Consider the following 7,218-nt stretch of genomic DNA (forward strand, 5'->3'; position numbering starts at 1 on the left):
ATGCAATTAGAGAAAGAAGGAAGAAAAAAAAAACAAAAAATTAGCAGAAGGAAAGGAATCATAAAGATCAGATCAGAAATAAGTGAAAAAGAAATGAAGGAAACAATAACAAAGATCAATAAAACTAAAAGCTTGTTCTTTGAGAAGATAAACAAAATTTATAAGCCATTAGCCAGACTCATCAAGAAAAAAAGGGAGAAGTCTCAAATCAACAGAATTAGAAATGAAAAAGGAGAACTAACAACTGACACAGCAAAAATACAAAGGATCATGAGATTACTACAAGCAACTATATGCCAATAAAATGGACAACCTGGAAGAAATGGACAAATTCTTAGAAAAGCACAACCTTCCAAGACTGAATGAGGAAGAAACAGAAAATATTTTTCTAGATCAATCACAACACTGAAATTGAAACTGTGATTAAAAATCTTCCAACAAACAGAAGCCCAGGACCAGATGGCTTCACAGGCGAATTCTATCAAACATTTAGAGAAGAGCTAACACCTGTCCTTCTCAAACTCTTCCAAAATATAGCAGAGGGAGGAACACTCCCAAACTCATTCTATGAGGCCACCATCATCCTGATACCAAAACCAGGCAAAGATGTCACAAAAAAAGAAAACTACAGGCCAATATCACTGATGAACATACATGGAAAAACCCTCAACAAAATACTAGCAAACAGAATCCAACAGCACATTAAAAGGATCATACACCAAGATCAAGTGGGGTTTACCCCAGGAATACAAGGATTCTTCAATATATGCAAATCAATCAATGTGATACACCATATTAACAAATTGAAGGAGAAAAATCATATGATCATGTCAACAGATGCAGAAAAAGCTTTTGACAAAATTCAACACCCATTTCTGATAAAAACCATCCAGAAAGTTGGCTTGGAGGGAACTTACTTCAACACAATAAAGGCCATATATGACAAACCCACTGCCAACACCGTTCTCAAAGGTGAAAAAACTGAAACCATTTCCACTAAGATCAGGAAGAAGACAAGATTGCCTACTCTCACCACTGTTATTCAACATAGGTTTGGAAGTTTTAGCCACAGCAATCAGAGAAGAAAAAGAAATAAAGGAATCCAAATTGGAAAAGAATAAGTAAAACTGTCACTGTTTGCAGATGACAGGACACTATACATAGAGAATCCTGAAGATGCTACCAGAAAAGTACTAGAGCTAATCAATGAATTTGGTAAAGTAGCAGGATACAAAATTAATGCACAGAAATATTGCATTCCTACATACTAATGATGAAAAATCTGAAAGAGAAATTAAGGAAATACTCCCATTTACTACTGTAACAAAAGGAATAAAATACCTAGGAATAAACCTACCTAAGGAGACAAAAAACCTGTACACAGAAAAGTATAAGACACTGATGAAAGAAATTAAAGATGATACAAACAGATGGAGAGATATACCATGTTCTTGGATTGGAAGAATCAACATTGTGAAAATGACTATACTACCCAGAGCAATCTACAGATTCAGTGCAATCCCTATCAAACTACCAATGGCATTTTTCACAGAACTAGAACAAAAAATTTCACAATTTGTATGGAAACTCAAAAGACCCTGAATAGCCAAAGCAATCTTAAGAAAGAAAACGGAGCTGGAGGAATCAGGCTCCCAGTCTTCAAACTATACTTCAAAGCTACAGTATTCAAGACAGTATGGTACTGGCACAAAAACAGAAATATAGATCAATGGAACATAGAAAGCCTAGAGCTAAACCCACGCACATCTGGTCACCTTATTTTTGATAAATAAGGCAAGAATATACAATGGAGAAAAGACAGCCTCTTCAGTAAGTGGTGCTGGGAAAACTGGACAGCTACATGCAAAAGAATGAAATTAGAACACTCTCTAACACCACACAGAAAAATAAACTCAAAATGGATTAAAGACCTAAATATAAGGGAAGACACTATAAAACTCTTAGAGAAAAACACAGGCAGAACACTCTATGACATAAATCACAGCAAGATCTTTTTTGACCCACCTCCTAGAGAAATGGAAATAAAAACAAAAATAAATGTGACCTAATGAAACTTAAAAGCTTTTCCACAGCAGGAAACTATAAACTAGATGAAAAGACAACCCACAGAATGGGAGAAAATATTTGCAAAGGAAGGAACTGACAAAGGATTAATCTCGAAAATATACAAGCAGCTCATGCAGCTCTATATCAAGAAAAACCAAACAACCCAATCCAAAAATGGGCAGAAGACCTAAATAGACATTTCTCCAAATAAGATATACAGATTTCCCAGAAACACATAAAAGGATGCTCAACATCACTAATCATTAGAGAAATGCAAATCAAAAGTACAATGAGGTATCACCTCACACCAGTCAGAATGGCCATCATCAAAAAATCTACAAACAAGAAATGCTGGAGAGGGTTCGGGGAAAAGGGAACCCTCTTGCACTGTTGGTGGGAATGTAATTGATACAGCTACTATGGAGAGCAGTATGGAGGCTCCTTAAAAAACTAAAAATAGAACTACCATATGACCCAGCAGTCCCACTAATGGGCATATGCCCTGAAAAACCATAATTCAAAAAGAGTCATGTACCACAATGTTCAATGCAGCACTATTTACAATAACGAGGACATGGAAGCAATCTAAGTTTCCATCGACAGATGAATGGATAATGATGTGGCCCATGTATGCAATGGGATATAACTCAGCCATAAAAAGAAACAAAATTGAGTTATTTGTAGTGAGGTGGATGGACCTAGAGTCTCTCATACAGAGTGAATTAAGTCAGAAAGAGAAAAACAAATACCGTATGCCAACACATATACATGGAATCGAGGAAAAAAAAATAGTTTCTGAAGAACCTAGGGCCAGGAGAGGAATAAAGACCGGATGTAGAGAATGGACTTGTGGACACAGGGAGCGGGTAGGGTAGGCTGGGAAGAAGTGAGAGAATGGCATGGACATATATACACTACCAAATGTAAAACAAATAGCTAGTCGGAAGCAGCTGCATAGCACTGGGAGATCAGCTCGGTGCTTTGTGACCACCTAGAGGGGTGGGATAGGGAGGGTAGGAGGGAGACGCAAGAGGGAGGGGATATCAGGATATATGTATATGTATAGCTGATTCATTTTGTTATAAAGCAGAAACTAACACACCACTGTAAAGCAATTATACTCTAATAAAAATGTTTAAAAAATTAACGTATACAATTCAACGGTTTTTAGTATAATCACAGAGTTGTGCAGTCATCACCAACCATCAAACACACCATCACCACAGTCACTTTTAAGACATTTTATCACCTCAAAAAGAGACTCCCATCCCCATTATTAATCACTCCACATTTACCCTCAATCCTCCCGCCCTAGGCAACCACTAATCTACTTTCTGTTTGTAGGTTATTGCTTAACCTAGGCATTTGATATAAATGGAGTAATTGAATATGTGGGATTTTCTGTGTGTGTATGTCTTCTTTCACTTAGCATAATATTTCCAAGGTTGCAGCATGAATCAGTATTTTATGCCTTTTCCCTATTAAATAATATTCCATTATATGGAGTACAGTGTTTTGTTTATCCATTTACTGGTTAAAGGACATCCTACACAACTTTGTGTGACTTGTTAGACCAAGGGTTGGACCCTTCCTATTAGTTCTTTTGGAAATATGATCTGACAAATAGTCAAAACAACCTCTGATGGTGGCTAGATCAGTATCATAAAATTAGGAGACGCTGAAAGGTCATTCTGTTATATGGACTGGATGAAAAGAAAAGGTGGTTCTGCTGTGAAAGAAAAGTGAAGCAGGTTTTCAGGAGGAGCAGAGGAAACATATGGGGAGAGATTGCAACTGTCCTTCTGGTTTATAATTCCAAGCCCTTCTGGAAATCCTTAGTTTACCTGAGAAATGCATGAATCCTCAGAATAGATTTCCACTTTTTTTGGTTAAGTCAGTATGGTGGGTGGAGAAATCACTCCCAAAGTTTTCTATGTTACAGTCTCTGAAATCTATGACTATGTTACCTTACACTGCAAATGGGATTTTGTAGATGTGATTAAAGGTATGGATCTTGAGGTGGGGAGATTATCCTGCTTTATCTGGGCTGGTCAAATCTAATTGCATGAGTCATTAAAAACAAAGAACCTTTTAGAAACCTGAAGAACATTTGGTTAAAGGAAGTTTCAATTAAAAATGAAGGAGCAGAGAAATGAAATGTTAGGACTTCACCAGCCATTGTGGGCTTTGGAATGGAGGAAGGGGGCCATGAGCCAAGAACTGTAGGCAGCTTTTACGCTCTGTAAAAGTTAAATAACAGATTCTCCTAAAGCCTATAGAAAGAATCATTAACCCAGTGAGACCTGTGTCAGGTTTCTTACATCCAGAACTGTAAGAAAGTAAATCTGGATTAAGCCACCATGCTAGTGGTAATTTCTTACAGCAGCAGTAGAAAACTAATACTGTTGGCTTCCATTTATTTCTGCTATGTGAAAAAAAAGTCAACAGAAAGGTATTTAATGTAGGCTCCAGCAGCCAGAATATCCTCTCTGCAATGTAACTGAAAGATGATCTTCTAAGTCTGGGATGTAGTTTTTGTAATGAAGATAATTCTGGCTTTGGAAGGCAATTCATTGGTCAGTGCTGATGTGGCAGGCAGATTTCCTAATATGGCTCACCAGATATGTTTCACTTTGACCCTCGAACTTGGGAATATCATATCTATGATTGTGTTATAGTATATGGCACAATGGTTTTCAGTTAGGGAGATTACCTGCCTGGGCCTTATAGATCCTTAAAAGCAGAGAGTTTTATGTGGATGATAGCAGGAGAAACCAGATAAATTTGAAATTTGAGATGGATGTGACACACTGTTCCTGGTTCGAGGTGAAAAGAGATGGGGATGGTGGTTTCTAGTAGCAGTGAGAGGCCCTGACTTAAGATGCAGCAAGGAAATGTTAACTTTCTACCTAGAGTCACAACAAACTAGATTCTTTCCCCAAGCCTAATAGCCCAGCTTGGCAGACCTCTTGACTGTAGCCTTGTGAGACATTCATCAGAGAACTCAGCTGAGATCACCTGGACTTCTGATTTAAGAAATGTGAGATACTATATGTGTGTTGCTTTAATCTACAATGTTTCTGGTAATTTGTGATGTAGCCATAAAAAACTAATACAGATGGTTAGAAGGTTGGTCCTTAAAAACTAATATCCACCCAGACTTCTCAGTTTTGATTCTGACTCTCCTGCTTACTAATTGTAGAAGTCATTAAAGCTGTTTATAATGTTTAGTTTCTTCTTCATAGGAGCACAAGTTATGATGGCATTTCCCAACACACTTTGAAATTAGGTGTGATTTTTTGCTTATCTTGGACACTTCAATGTGAGTAGAAGTGATATGTATCAATACTGGGTAATGCTTGACTTGCTACATACCTTCCCTCTTGTGCTGATCACACAAGGATGTGTTGAGATTGTGCTTCCATTACCCTGGGTCCTTGAGTGACTATGGTAAGTAGACTTTCCCCACATTTCTCTGCTGACTCATAGTGGGCATATAACACAAGCAATAAACACTCTTTTTAGTATTAATCTATTGGAATTTTGAGGATTGTTGTTACTCAACAAAATCTAGCCTTTCCCTGCTGAAACACCATTTATGTAACCTTGGGCAATACCCTCAACTATTATTACCTACTCTTTTGTTGTTGTTTTGTCTCCTCCTCCTCCTCCACCTTCTCCTCCTTCCATGTCTTCTTCCTCTTTACCATCATTATCGTCATCAATTTTATAGGAAGAAGAATAATGCTTACAGAAGCTACCTTTTTTGAGCACTTACTATGTACTCAGTTAAAAAGCCCTTAAAATATGCCATATCTATTTAGCATAGTAGTAAACATCATAGGTTCTGAAGCCCATCTGCCCTAGTCAACAACTTTGATACTTTGTTAGAATGTCTATTTTTATGCCTGTTTTTCCATTGGGTCAAATCGAGATAATAGCACTTGCTTCATAGGGTTGTGTGAGAACAAATATAAATTAACACATGTGAAATGCTTAGAACACTGCCTGATATATAATAACTCCAATAAAAGGTCACTATTTATATGGTCTGATATAATTTTCACAACAACCCTATAAGGTAGTGATTATTATTTCCATTTTCTAAGCATGCACACTGAAACTCAAAAAATGAATTATTTTGCTCAAGTTTACACCAGTCATTCTATCTGACTTCAAAGTCCACGCTCATAACCATTTTCTCATTGTTTCTGCATGCCTCTGTCCTTATAATTTAATCAATTCTTTCCTCCTCTAGAGGACTCACATGCTTCCACTAAGTTGTGTCTATATGTCACAATGAAATATCCTAAGTTCCTTAACTGATTTATGATCTCACCAGCCTCAGAACAACTGCCTCCCCAGTTTGTCCACTTAATATAATCTGAGCTCTCCACAAGCATAATTATTAAGTATACCTAGATGGGCTCTGGGCTATGTGTTTTACTAACAATACAGGAGAGTTTAAAATTACCACTTTTTTCTCCAGAAATGGGGACTATATACAGGCTTGTTAGAATAATTAAAAAGTTGTGAAGAGACATCAGGAACCCTGAGCTCCAACCTAAGCTCTGTCACTCACTGGCTGTGTGACCGTGGACAAGCCAATTTACTTCTCTGGGCCTCAGTGTCCTCATTCATCCAAAGAGGGGATTCAATTAGTAGGATATGTTTCAAATCCTCTGAGACAGTAAGTCATATACTTACTGAAAGCCTCACTTTAGCTCATGTGTGGAGGTGGCTCATGGGAATCTAATTGGGAAAGATGCTCAATTTTGTGCTGTGCTGGAATCAATGCACCAGAAGGAAGAGGGCATGTAAACAAGGGCCTATTGTGTTTATTTTTTCTAAGAAAATATCCCAAAGTGTGAGAATTCAGAGGCTTGAGCTCTGTTGGCAATCAATGAAACATGAATGCATCTTTCCGAATGCATTTTCCTCATCCCCTTCAGCTTTCCTGTAATGAGGAGATAATGAGCTACAGACATAACCAGGAGTGCCTGGGAGCTTCTTCTAACATCCACTTTGTTAGAAGAACTTTTTCAGCTGAAAGCAAAACATCTTCAAGGGATATTCTGCCAGCTGTGTCATACCTTGAGATTAATGTCATGATATTTTCTCAAGAATTTGAGGGTACCTACAGGGGTCCCT

Source organism: Lipotes vexillifer, unplaced genomic scaffold (assembly GCF_000442215.2).
Source record: "Lipotes vexillifer unplaced genomic scaffold, Lipotes_vexillifer_v1.1 scaffold504, whole genome shotgun sequence".
Taxonomy (NCBI): Eukaryota; Metazoa; Chordata; class Mammalia; order Artiodactyla; family Lipotidae; genus Lipotes; species Lipotes vexillifer.